The sequence below is a fragment of the Patagioenas fasciata genome, chromosome 7, assembly GCF_037038585.1.
Source record: "Patagioenas fasciata isolate bPatFas1 chromosome 7, bPatFas1.hap1, whole genome shotgun sequence".
Taxonomy (NCBI): Eukaryota; Metazoa; Chordata; class Aves; order Columbiformes; family Columbidae; genus Patagioenas; species Patagioenas fasciata.
Genome location: NC_092526.1, coordinates 24,784,709 through 24,798,902, shown reverse-complemented (window position 1 = coordinate 24,798,902; position 14,194 = coordinate 24,784,709). Strand labels below are relative to the sequence as shown.

The window sequence follows — 14,194 nt, the reverse complement described above, 5'->3', positions numbered from 1 at the left end:
GACCCTCAGCAAGACAACAGGCGACTGCGACAAACAACTGCTATGAGTTTCAAGTTAAATATTTATGTTTTAGTCCAAAAACTCTTTGTAAAATACTCTATTCTCTCTTAAATCTAGTAATAACACAGGAAATTGTTTGCTTAATTCTGACTTTCTGTCATTTACTTTCTCCTTTATGGCTTTAAGAATGACTCTGCCTTTCATAGCCAGATAGTTTAATAACAGAGATGAGAAAATATGGTTTTGTGTGCAGAAAGAACTGGAGCATGGTACTAAATGTACTGAAGCATGTGAAATGTTAATTACAATGAAAAATACTGAAATATGTTGCTCAGCTCACTGCAGGACTGCTACCCAAAGTCTATCACAGAATGTTAGGGATTACAAGGGACCTCGAAAGATCATCTCGTCCAATCCCCCCGCCGGAGCAGGAACACCTACATGAGGTTGCACAGGAAGGCATCCAGATGGTATATGTGTATGTGTATGTGCATGTGTATGTGCATGTGTATGTGCATGTGTATATAACTACAGAGGTTTGTAGGCACAAGCCCATTGCTTGGGGTTGCAGCCACTGCCCGAAACGGTTGCTACCCAGCTATGCCGCTCGCACGTACCGTGGCCAAACTAGGTGTGTGTGGTCAGAAGCCCACTCAGAACTGTCCATTGCAACCTGTCATCAGGCAGAACCCCAAGAAGAAGACATTTTGTCTCTGCTTAGTTTCTGACCCAGAGTTCCGATCAACAGAACCCATTTGCTAAATCCTGTACAGAGACTTCAGTTGTTCTCCACATACACTTCTTCTGAGATACACATTCCACATTTTGCAATGAGGGTGGTGAAACACTGGCCCAGTGTTGCCCAGAGAGGTGGTAGATGCCCCATCCCTGGAGACATCCCAGGCCAGGCTGGATGGGGCTCTGAGCAACCTGATCTGGGTGAAGATGTCCCTGCTCATTGCAGGGGGTTGGACTAGATGACCTTTGAAGGTCCCTTCCAACCCAAACTATCCTATGATTCTATGATTTATGTGGGTCTTTTGTAGATCATTGAGTTAAACTTCATACCTCACGGTCCCTGTCAGCCACTGCTAAAAAGTGAGGTTGCTCTCATGTCCAGGCAAAACTTGCAGCAACAGCACAAGCAAACATAATGGGGGAAACTTTAGCAAAAAATTAATACCATTATTTGCAAGACCCGTTTCCTCCTGTAATGGACTGCCATTGACCTTAAATACTTTATTTCTCTACTTCTCATCTGGCAGAGCAAATGCTACCGCCTCCTGCATTCTGCTCATATGTGTACATGCCCTTATTAGCAAAACAGAAATAATGAGCAAAACCTGAAGTTTGACATTTGCTGTCTTTTACTTTTGACCCACTGTGTTGCCTTTGATCATGCCACTCTTTTGCTACTTTTGATAAATCTATGAAAACAGAAATGCAAAGTACATATTTGCTTCAGATAATTAAAAAGAAAAAAAAACTTTCTGTAATTCAGATCTATGGTATTTTCAAAAAACGTGTATAGGGATCTCTAGAAAGATCCTCTTAAAGCAAAAAGATCCTCTTAATGAAAAAAACAAAATGAAAAATTAAATAAATTTGTCTTGCTGCCAATATATTAATAGGAAGCCTTTGTTTAGGGATGTATGAATTATAACATTTTGGACAAGAGAAATTAAACCGAAGAATGAAGCCTCCACCATACCAATACTTAAACACTGAAAAATTTCAGTGACTACAAAGACGACACAAACCACCACATTACTGAATCAGCAAAAAAATTAACCCCAGATAGGGATAATTTGCAATCTCTTTAATTTTCTCAAACAAAACATTTACCCTCTTAACTTGAGGTACTTCAACAAAGACTTTAAAAATGCACCATAATTCCATCATTACTTGAGTATTTGGCTCTTAAACACAAGCAACGGTTGGCAATGAGAATAAAATGATAAGCACTAAGTATGCATTATAGAAAATATAAAGATAAATAAAGATTATCTGTCTGGGAAGCACACAGTAGTCAGAGAAACCCAGAAGCCTCACACTTCCTCATTTATCCTTTAACAGAAAAAAATCACATTCCCTGAAAAAGTATTGATTTTCTGTGCTGCAATCTGTGGGAGCCCAAAGAACTGAAAGTCATTTTTGCAGCATACTGAGATTGTTTAAAAATAAGAACTTCAGAGAGGTCTGCTTGATTTACTTTCTGGATCTCACAATACACTTATACATTTATTTCTGTTCAGACTTGTCCTTCTAAACGAGACACTTGCATTTTTAAGTTGTACCATTAGGTTTAAATCTGCTTCAGCACAGTTGAAATGCATAATTCCCCCTTGACAGAATCGCCAACATAAAGTGCAAAAAAATTCACTTGCTGTCATTAAGAAATGGCACTTTATGCTGCTATGAGGCATCAAGGCCTGTTAAGGAAATAACTGATTTTTCTTGGTATGCTTACACGGTGAATTTCCAAGCTGTTTGTTCTCCAGGGTTTTTTTTTCCTTTCATCCTCCCCAGCCCCTGACAGCCCCCACTAAGGGTGTCTTAAGGCAGCAAAGAACCCTCAAGAGAAGCATGGAAGACTGCAGCTGCCAGGATGCACAAGGGGCAGCTGGAGGGGAAAGCCATGGAACACTGACAGCCTGGACAAGGGAATGTGCCTATGTCCCCGGAAGGGATGCACAAGCTTGGGCACAGGACCAAATTCAGAGAGGCCTGTATTAACAGGCAAAGAGTGATCTGCAGTGAAAGAGGCAGAATGATAAAGAGGGCAAGACCTGAGAAAGCGCATCTTGGTACTGCAAACGCAGAGAAGTAATGAACACAACCCTGGTGCACCTGTCTTTAAAAAAAAAAAAGTTTCCAAATTCATTTGCACTAAACACATTTTATTGTAAGAAACTAAATTTCATCTATAAACAAATTTATCTAACCTTGGTGGTTTTTTTCAGTGTTATATCACACAGCTATGACATATTTTTCAAGGCAAATCACCCAAGAAGCAGCCAAGAAAGTAGAACTACACATTCCTCAAGATATCTGTGGCCTTAAGTGTAGCTTGTTTCCACCAGCTTTCAAAGCAGGAATGTTGCCACAGATGGTGAAGTATGAAATGAGTAAAGCTGCTCTGCCCTCCGTGAGTATGTTCTGCATTTCTCAGCACTGAGCACAGTGTCTACAACCAGATGAAGCAGAGTTAAAAAAAAAAAGACAGTCTACCATTGAACACATGCAGTAGAATGAAGAAATAAAACTTGTTATTAGATATTGCCTCTTTTTCTAGAGAGCACTATGAGCCTAATTTACATCAACAATAGCTTAAATGGTTCTAGTTTACCGTGCCTAAAGCCTCTTCACCTGATGTAAGTTAGCATACTTCAGTTGCCCTCGAGGGAACAGCACCATGTTTATCAAGTCCTTATTTTTAGTCTCTACCAATTTTTATGTAGTTTTCCTCTTTACAGCATCTTTGGGTCATCATGGGCTGGGGCACTCCCAATCACAAACGCATTGATAGCAGCCCTGAGGAGAAGGACTTGGGGGTGTTGGTTGATGAGAAGCTCAACATGATCCAGCAATGTACACTTACAGCCCAGACAGCCAAATGTATCCTGGGCTGTATCAAAAGAAGTGTGACCAGCAGGTTGAGAGAGGCGACTCTCCCCCTCTACTCCAGTTCTGTCAGACCCCACCTGGAGTACTGCACTCATCTCTGGGGCCCCTGACATAAGAGAGACAGGAAAGGGTCCAGAGGGGGGCCACAGAGATTATCAGAAGGCTGGAGCACCTCTCCTATGGAGACAGGCTGAGAGTTGGAGTTGCTCAGCCTGGAGAAGCTCCAGGGAGACCTCACAGCAGCCTTCTGTACCTAAAGGGGACCTACAAGAAAGCTGGAGAGGGATTTTTTACAAGGGCCTGTATTGATAGGGCAAGGGGTAATGGCTTTAAACTGAAGGAGGATAGATTTAGATTGAAGGAAGAAATTCTTCCCCATGAGAGTGGTGAGGCACTGGAAAAGGTTGCCCAGAGAAGCTGTGGATGCCTCATTCCTGGAAGTGTTCAAGGTCGTTTGGACGGAGCTTTGAGGAATCTGGTCTAGTGAAATGTGTCCCATGGCAAGGGGATTGGAACTAGATGATATTCAAGGTCCCTTCCAACCCAAACCATTATATGATTCTATGATTCTATTTGTAGTAAGTCAGTTAAAATAACTTTAAGTGAAAAAGAATTAAGCAAATTTAGAAAATGCTGAGATCAATGTATTTAAAAGTTACAATAGAACGCCATGTATCTTAAAAATAATTCTAATAGTAAATACTATATAGAATAGTAAAAAGATACAGCACAGGTTTACAACTGGTGTTATCAGATAGCTTTATGCAAAATGACAGAGTTAGAATGCACACAAAATTAAGATTAAAACAAAGATTTGCAAATGCTGAATATATCTCTCAAAAAAATTCTGAAGAACATTGAGGGAGAAATCTAATAATGAATACATAAGAAAACAATTATACCAGAAATGTCATCAGGTTGCAGAGGCTAATAATGTCACAGCGTACTTGCACCATGGGCCAGAAGAGCTCTGGACTGGACAGTCAGCAGATACCAGAGGTAAAGGCAATGATCCTTTTCCCCGCCCCCCCCAGCTCTGGTACACTGCATTAGCAGTTTGAATAACACTTCAACTATTGGAAAGTGCACACACCACAGAGAACAAGTATGTATTTGGATCTATAGAGGTGGTACAGTTAGGAGAAAAATGAGGCAATCAAGAAGGAACAAAATGTCAGGAGAACTCTGAACAGTGATCTGTTACACAGCCTCTGGGAACTAGTCTAGACACTCCAGATGGGAAACCAAAAAGCTAAGGGTATCAGGAAAAACATCACAGCTTTAGGAAAGGCCAAGCCATTACAACATGGCTGTTTCACCAGGCCCTCTACCTGAACTTACTGCTCATACATTCATGTTTCATCGATGCAGCCAAGTCAGAAAATACTACAAAAAAAGAAAGAAAATGATTAATAGGAATGTGTAACTTTTATAGGCAAAGACTCTACCACTATCTCACCTCTTCCTGATGCAGCTCACACAAAAATTTTATTTAAATTTGTAGCACATCTTCTCTTCTTCAGGCAGATGGACACACAGCAACCATTATGGAACGGGTAAGAGCCATGAACCCAAGCTGCCATGTTAATTGTTACGATGAAGTGCAAACAACCACTTTACGGATCCAACAGCAACTTTGGCATTGCCAGAAACAGAAATTAAATAGCATATTGTAGATTACTTTTGAAACTGCTTCTACCCCCTAAGCTCACAGAAATTGTATAAACACGTGGTGTTACTGAAGAGTCCTGTAAGGGTCTGAGGGTTAGTCAGTCTGGCTACTTCTAATCCTCATACTCTGACCAGGTTTGAGGCCTATCCCATTAATCCTCAACTCGCATGTCACAAGAAAACACAACCTTTATTGTATCAATTAGAGACAGAGGCCACTCATTTCATTTTCTTTGTAAGCTGTCACGCATCAGTATTTGTGATGACTGGGCAGGGGACAGAGTGTGCAGCTACTAAAGAAAGTACCCTTTAATTTTTTCTTAGGATTATTTTGCATTGCATGTCACTCTGAATTGTATACTGCAAACTGACCATGAGTTTTATATGTAGGTTACAATACTGGTAAAAGAGGAACTGAGAGAAGTCTGCTTACTGGATCACCACATATTTTAAGTTTAGCTTCCCATGGCATATTTACACACCTACACAAATACAGGTCACAGTTAAGGAGAGTTATAGAACTTTTTTTTTTTTCTTTTTTAGACAAAGAATTGGTTATTTTTGCCAATTATTTTGTCACCCAAGAACATTAAATCAGGTGGCAACTATGACCTGACCATATTTACCGGGAGTTACAAACACAGAAAAGCACAGTTGTGCTCTTAAGTGAACTTGGAAAGCCAACACAAATTTAGCTGACCGGAACAGGGGAAAAAGAGGATGGATTTTCCACATCAACAGCCATTACAGAAAAAGACACAGAATTTGTACAGCTACAGAGCTAACCTTCTAGTCCCAGGGGCACAGCGATAACTTTATATCCAGATTCATCCTCTGAGTATGCTATAGCTCCATTTCATATAATTCCTATCTTTCCATTTTCTGCAAACATCTTCTGAAGAAATTTTGTTTTCTAGAAGAAGATTAAAACCAAGAAACACAGACTTTAAACAAGAAAAAGACAACATAATTACTTCCCAGGGGAATGTGTGTGTCATGTTCCCATTGGGGTCAGAGAGACCCCAAGATGACTCAACATCAGCTGCCAGTTTCAGAGCTCAACAAGCTGTTTTATTTTCAAGATTTTTCTTTTTAACCAAGAATAATATCCACCATCAGTAACCACATTATCTCCCAGCACTTTCCCAAAAGTTTTCCTACTCCAGAAAATAATTGGGGAAAAACAACAACAACGAAACTCCCCACCACTTCGATCTTGTGGACAAAACCTCAAAAATCATAATCTGAAAAGATGAGTCATTGTCTATCTGGACTAATTTCTCTACCACTTCTCTAACCACAGTGCCACTACTTTCCAAACAAGACTGAATTTTATTTTCAAGGACAAGATAGGAATAAATAGTTAAAAGTTGTTTTATTGAAGAAGACCACAACGGTGTCAGGCAACCCTGAGTGGGTCAAGCATAAAAATGCTTATACAGTAGAAGTGTGGACAAGAGCCCAGCTGCAGTCCCACTGCAGAAGCAGGTAGACCACACATAAGAGATGATGAGGGTACACGTGAAATGGGAAGACGAATCACCAGCTTGAGCCATTCCTGTAAGATGTTCACAATAACTTCTCCTGACCCAAATCCTCTTTAACATCACCTTAGCCACGTTGGGTTTGTCACAGGGGAGCAGGACAGGGTGGTTGCAGGAACAGAAAAACACCACTCTGTGCCACCTAATCAAGTTGTGTTTTGTTAAGCAGGATGGGTGCAGCATTTCTGTTCCAGTTTGTCTATGACACACACACACACAAATCAAGGTCCAGCTAAGACTGCCACCAGAGAGCCAGGGGGATAGAAGCTCACCTCAGTGGCTCAGTGTGTCCAAGTCCTGGCTGGTGGCCTGGACCTCACACCAGGCTGTTTCCCTCCAGTTCAGCCTTCTAAGTGTCAGAGGTATGTACATGTCCTATGTCATGCTTCCTCGTCCCCTGCACCTGGTCAGTTAGCAGTCACTGTCAGGGTTTCTGTAACACTTAGGTCTCCCACCCCAAATGGGTTACAGAAGTGTGAAGTTGGCAACAGTTACACAACAAAGTTCTATTGTTTTTTCATTTTCCAGGATTAATCTGGTTAGGTAGAGCTGGGCAGATGTAGCCAAAGTCTCCTGTGTCTGTGCAGGTAGCCCTTACCCCGTGGCACAGGTTTCATACAGCCTTTTTTTTGAGTAACCTGAGCTTATTCCATTTCCTAACAGAAAACTTTTCAGTTCACCATCTGAAAAAGGATATCACAGCCCAGGATAACGTGGCTTGAAATCGACCTATAGATCATTCTGCCACAAATGTTACTTACTTTGAGTTTCGTTGTTTTTATAACAAAACAATCCCAGCTATATGCCCTACTGTACTGATGTAAAGGATCTAATACATTATTTTAATACTTTTGAATTTTTCAAAAACATAATTCACTAACTGAATTGGAAACAATATATGATATAGAAAAGCTTTGTACCAACAGAACATCATTTGCATTAGAAAGTAGGACTACATTCAATACCATATACAGATAAACTAATTCAGCCTTTTAAGTAAGGAATCCACAACTTCCTTAGCATCTCTGCTAGGACTAGAAACATGCAAATTAAGAGGGACTAAGCATAGCTTTCATGATTTTCACAATTTCATGTAAACTGAAAATTATGAGCTTTTTATATAGATTATAGGCCAAAGGCAGTTCCAACTCCCACTTTCCATGGTAAACCAGGGAAAATAAAACTCTTATTTTAGCAGAGTTAAGAATGCAAGCAGTCAAATTTCACTGTGAGTGATCACAACCAAGGCTGGAGTTCCTATCTGCTAAATTCTGGGTAGATTCAACTTATTCACCTGATTCTCAGCATCCTGAAACAAGGAGGAAATGCTTCATTGGAGTGGAGGGAGGGCTTAAATTCCAAAAATTTGAAATATTTTATTGAGGAACACAGCATCTTTAAGAGATGCCCAGGGACTGCACTCTGCTGGAAACACAGAGACCATCCCGCATCAAGAAGACAGCAAGAAAACCCAGTTTCCCAGAAGGAAATTGATTTTTTGGCAGAAAACTTAGTCTTTGACTCTAATACAACATGACACCTGCTACTTGAAGTTCTTGCAACTCTATATTAAGCTCACAATCAACTAGAGATTTATTTTCTTTACACCTCAAGTTAGTGTATACTTTATTTCCTTTAAGCTAACTGTTCTCAATTATTATTAAAATATATTCACCTTTAAGGAACTCAAAATAAAAAACCCGAAGAATAAGGAAATTAATTAACTTGATTTCAAAATGCAGCTGTTCTCTCTGCTACAGTGAGACATTTCTAAGGATAATTATAAAACTCTCCTAATCTTTAGGACATTACAACTGCCATACATTCCAGTCCCATCCTCTTACTCTTCTTCAATCTCGAAATTCCTCCTCCTTCAAATCTTCTATTTTTAAAGCTATAGGTGACAAGTAATGACATAAAATCTTTTTCAGTTTCTGAGTTGATGGTGGAGAGGCTCACATTGAAAGCATTTTAAAAAACCAATCTGTAGCTTTCTCAGAAAGACAAGCTTGGAAATTCAGCAGCTCCCTCCCTGCTGCTACCACCCATAACTACATACAGCCCTCAGCACATACTGATATCTTTCACTTGGAACCAGCTCCTAAACCAGCTGGAAATTCTGTAGGACTAATAACCATACTCCAGAAAAAAAAAAAAAAAAATCAGAGTTTCTAAGCCCCATCTATTTTTCATTGTAAATAGTCTGGGTTTTGCCTTTAATTCCAGAACAGTTAGAACTACAGAACAATTTGGGCTACAAGGAGCCTCAGGATGTTATTTGGGCCAAACCTCCTTAGAAAACAGAAAAAAAAACATACAAAACCAACCAAACAAAAACCCAAAACAAAGAAACCAATAAAACACACACCAACAAAACACTTAAAACTCGTTTTTTCCTCTTTCAACAGTTGTACTAATATTTTGGTATTGTTCACTTTTTTCCTTCTTTAATATTTTAATGAGTCTATTCAGTCCAAAAATTTCCCTAAAAGACACAAGTCTGACTGTTTATACATTATAACTGCTGTGGTCTTCTCTTATCTTCCATGTTTCACGTCTGGCTGTCCTCCCTTTCACTGGCTTATCAGCTGTCAGCACCAAAAGGTTCTTCCACTGTTTCTGAGCTCTTCTGAAAGGAATAACCCAAAAGGGGGATAAGCTAGGAACACAATCCACCAGGATGTATACAGCAGTGGCATTTAAAGATAACTTCTAACTGCCTTCACATCTGTATTCTGACTTACAGGAAACCACTGAAAGCTGTAGGTTTGTATTTACAGCTCAGAAAACCGAGGTATGGAAGCAGTGTAATTAAAAACATACATAAAAAGCACCATTCATAGCATGAACTCTACTAGAAGGGCCTGTTATGATAGGACAGGACATAATGGTTTTAAACTGAAAGAGTGGATTCATGCGAGATATGAGGAAGAAATTTTTATGGTGAGGGTGTTGAAATACCGGCCCATGTTGCCCAGAGAGGCGGTAGATGCCCCATCCCTGGAAACAATCAAGCCCATGCTGGACAGGGCTCTGAGCAACCTGATCTAGTTGAAGGTGTCCCTGCTCATTGCAGGAGGGGGGTGGACTAGATGAGCTTAGAAGGTCACTTCCAACTCAAACTATTCCATGATTCTACGATTTTGTATTCCTTACTATTTCATAATATTACAATCAAACTCAGTTCACTTTACCTGGCAGTTCATTAAGCAGCTTCCTTGTCATGACACTAGTTATAGGTGGAGAGTTTTCCCATCTATCACCAAAGCCAAAATCCAACATTCCTCACATGTTCACTCCCTGAGCGTGTTTACTTTCACCTGTTTATCTGTTACTGCTTCCTTCAATATCTAGAACCTTGATATGGCAAATTCAACCCCCTCTCCAAAAAAGAAAGTAAGCATTTGCTTTATTATTCCAGTGGGAAGGATTTTTTTTTTTAATCTCATTAAGCTCAGCTTAAGAAAGAAATACAAGCCTGAAGGAAATTCTTGAAGAAATTCCTTTTGTAAGTACAACTGCCCAGAGTAACATTTCCCATGAAAATTATCTACAGAAACTGCTGCCTTTTCTCATGCCAGTACAATCAAAAGCTTCAAAACCAGCAAGGATTTAGTTACCAGGAGGGTGGATGGGGGGCAAAGAAAAAGTAAAGCCTCTCAGATTTTGATCACCACATCCACCAGAAATCTCTGGGAATTGTTTGAACTGTTCAGTGTTTTTTAAAAGAAAAAAAAAAAAAGACAGGATTAATGGACAATTATTTCTACCCTATATATGAGGCATAAGGGTTAATTAAACCATTAGGACATGCTCACTCTATACATATACACACATCAAAAATATAGACACACACACACACCCCCTTTCAGCAGTGAAGTGCTGGCAGTTCACTTCCCATCTCCCACTGCAATACCAGTATCAGCAACAGCAAGTTCTCCAGCATGACACAGAAGGGCTGACCTGGAGGACTCATGTCCCTTAAGAAATACAACCCTCCTGAGACAAAGCTGCATGGTACAGAGGCATAAATTCTCAGGAATCCAGAGAATTATACACAGAAAAAAAAAATTCCCAGAAAAAGTCCACGCTGATAACTCATGTATTTGGCAAAACAAGAGCAAAAACATTCACTTCTGTCACACTGAGAAATCTGGTGGTATAAGAAATGCAAAGCACATGTACATACCCCCACACAGACATGCCAAAGAGCTGAAGGAAAATGAAGCTGTACTACAGACAGCCTCTGCCTTCATCTCCAAGGAGGACTGAAGGAAGAAGCTGCAATACACAGTAGCAACCCTCATCTTCAGCAGTACTAGCAACAGAGCAAAAGGGGACTTCCCTGCTGAAGAAGTCACAAGGCTTTAACTTTCCATAGCCATAGGGTGGCTTTGTAGTAAGAACCAGATGGCTACTCAGTTGCACAGTAACTACAACACCTGTGAGCAAAGTTATGTTTTGGATGGTTGCATAAAAACCACATCCAAACATATAAATACAGAGAGAATACAGACCTTCAACACCAAAAAACAAACAAAAAAAACCCCAAACACACTTGTTCCTACAAGTATGCAAACCAATGTTTTGTTATTCCTATGTGAAACTGAAGCAAACTAAAGACTAGAAAAAGACTAGAAAAACCACAATAGAAACTTGGAGCATCACAGAGATTTATGAATAAGCTCCAAGAATGGGCTAAGAACAAAAAAAGAGGCCAGTAATAAGACTGCTAACAAGACCACTAACAGCACAGCTCACAAGCACTACACAGGATCTGGGAGTATAACAGCAAACTAATAGGAGGTGGAAGAAGCGAGCTTGAGGAACTACATTACAATAAAAGGTAACTCTTCCAGCCCTCAGTAGGCAAGGGAAAGTGTTTAGAAGGTCTTCAGTCACAATACTGCAATATTTTGTTTTTCCAGATACACATCTTGCCATTGGCTGGTACAGAAAAGGTAGTTTAAATATAAAACTCTTTAGGGTATTTTAAATATTAAGTGTCGTACATACCTCTGTTAATTTATCTAAAATGGACAGAAAAAAGAAAGCAGTCCTCCTCTTGTGCAGTTTTTAAACAAAAATAAAAGAAAACCCTATTTATTATATATACATAAAGTGTGGTAAGTGTGGTAAGTGTGGCCCCTAACAACCACAACTGCTTAACCTCTAAAGGTCAAAGTCATGTCATTTATACCAATATTTTAAAAGTCTAATTATAATATCTACAACTATAGGGACAAAGGCTGGTTATTAGAAAAGAACTATTATAAACCAAACACAATTATACTATAAAGAAACCCTTAGATATTTGATGAGATTTTAATCTTTGAGCTGGTATCATTCTGCAAGTTAATCATCTGGAGAACAGAAAATCTGTTAGGAATGCAATTAAATGTACAAGTTCCATTAAAATCAAGCTGATATACTTAATTGTAGTCCTAAAATAGCTATTTCCTCACACCTTCACTAAGCAATTTTTTTTTTTAATCTGAGTAAGGAACACTTTTCACTTAAGCTCTCTAATAAGATCTGTGAATACCTGTGTTCTGTTACCCCATACAAGTTGCACTGCAGTTTGCTGTTCGACCTTGGATTCCTAATTCACTCTGAGATGTACAGTGAGGTCTTTTGTTTCAGTTGCTATTAGTCCATAGTATCTGCATTGCTGAAGCTTTTGGGAAGAATATCAACAATATAGCCTTGCACCATGCTAAAGCAGTTACAAAATAAAATGAAATTACTGACCTATAGCAAAACCCATCAGATGGTCATTTTAAGCACGAGCACTTCTAGCAAACAGATTATTTCCAGACAACTGTTTTAATGAATCCATGCATATTCAAAGTACTTGCAAGGGTTTTGCAGCATTACTAGCAAATTGAGAATACAGGCCATGCCTGCCTTTTTTTGAGAGAGGCAGAGAATTAAACCAAAAACGAATCCTAAGAGTGCATTAACTTGGGAATATCTGATCTACAATTCATTCTCACAGACCAGGCAGTTTAATGGGGCATTTTAAACTGCTCTGCATGCGAAGAGGAAAAAATGCGACTTCGGAGAGCGGCAAGCAAGCCGCGGGCTGGGGCTGGCACCAGCGCATCTCACTGCGCGGATGCAGTTACGTAACCCCGGTCCCGTCCCTCCCGGGTCGGATGCTCCGGTTTCTCCCCGGGGGCGGTGGCAGCAGCCACTGCCGGGCCAGGCCACAGCCCCGCACGGGCCCCACGGCCTCCGCGCCCCGATCCGCTCCCGCCTCCCGCGCCGCCTCCCCGGCACCCGGCCGCGCCGCGCAGCCCCCTGCGGGGTCCGGCGCGACCCGAGCCGCTGCTCCCCAGCACAGCCTGAGCCGCCGCTCCGTGCCCGGACCCGGACCCGGACCCGGACCCGGACCCGGACCCGGACCCGGACCCGGACCCGGACCCGGACCCGGACCCGGGCCGCCGCGCCCCTCCCCTGTGCGCTTCCAGCGCCGCCGCTCAGCGCCCACCTCCTCGCCGGATCCGCGGCGCATCCCCGCTGCGGCCCAGGCGGCTGCACCCCGCCGGTCCCCGCTCCCTCCCGCCGCAGCTCCCCGCCCGTCTGACGGAGGGAGGGGGCGGGCAGCCGCGCCGCCGCCGCAACCCCGCCGCACCGCCCCCCGCCCCCGCCCGCCGGCCAAGGTGCCCTCCGCGCCGGCCGGCACCCACCTGCGCCACCTGCCCCCGCCACGCCGGCGGCAGCGAGCCGGGCCCGGTGACAGCTACCACTGGGCTGAGCGGAGCGAGAAGGCGGCGCCGGGATGCTCCTGCCGAGCTCGGCTGCCGCCCTGTGCGCCGGGTGGAGAGGTGCCGGGGCACGGCACGGCAGCTCGGCGGGCGCTCCTGCAGACGGTGCGCGAAGCAACGCCCGGAGTCGAGCTGATGCCGGAGAAACGGGGCAGCGGCCCGGATCGAGTAACGGGCTTCGGCCATGAGATCAGGTCTAAAATTAAAGGGAAAGCACGTGGGCAACAACGGGGATGTGCTGAGGCAAGAGGCACCTCCATGCCGCGGTGGAAGGGGCTGTCAGACAAAGGGGTGCCGCCGAGACACCCGGGCGTGTGCACAGAACGGGCCTGTCCCCACACTGACTCGGTAACACAAGTATGACACCCAACATTGCACTGTCACCGCCCCCCCCCTCCCCCGCGGCTTTCAGTGCATTAGCTGATTTGGTCTTTGTTATCTGGTAATGGGAGGTTATTGAAAAAAAACACATTATGTACTCTTGAAAACTATCAGAGACTATTATTCCCTTACTTTAATCTATATTAGCTTTCTTTTTTTGAATGTCCAGAGCTGGAAGGGACCCACAAGGAGTCCAATTCC

General features: G+C 42.3%; 1 protein-coding gene across 5 annotated transcripts in view; it reads right to left on the bottom strand.

Annotated features, from left to right (window-relative positions):
* OSBPL6 (oxysterol binding protein like 6) overlaps window positions 1-13,732 on the bottom strand; it is a 104,522-nt gene extending 90,790 nt beyond the window's left edge. For 4 of the 5 annotated variants that reach the window (XM_065840877.2, XM_071811138.1, XM_071811139.1 and 1 more), the window contains exon 1: window positions 13,336-13,421. The gene's annotated coding sequence lies outside the window, so the exon portion shown is untranslated. Of the gene's footprint in view, window positions 1-13,335; window positions 13,422-13,534 lie in introns of those variants that run through there. The other variant, XM_071811137.1, reaches the window with a different exon arrangement.
* Window positions 13,733-14,194: the final 462 nt, after the last annotated feature.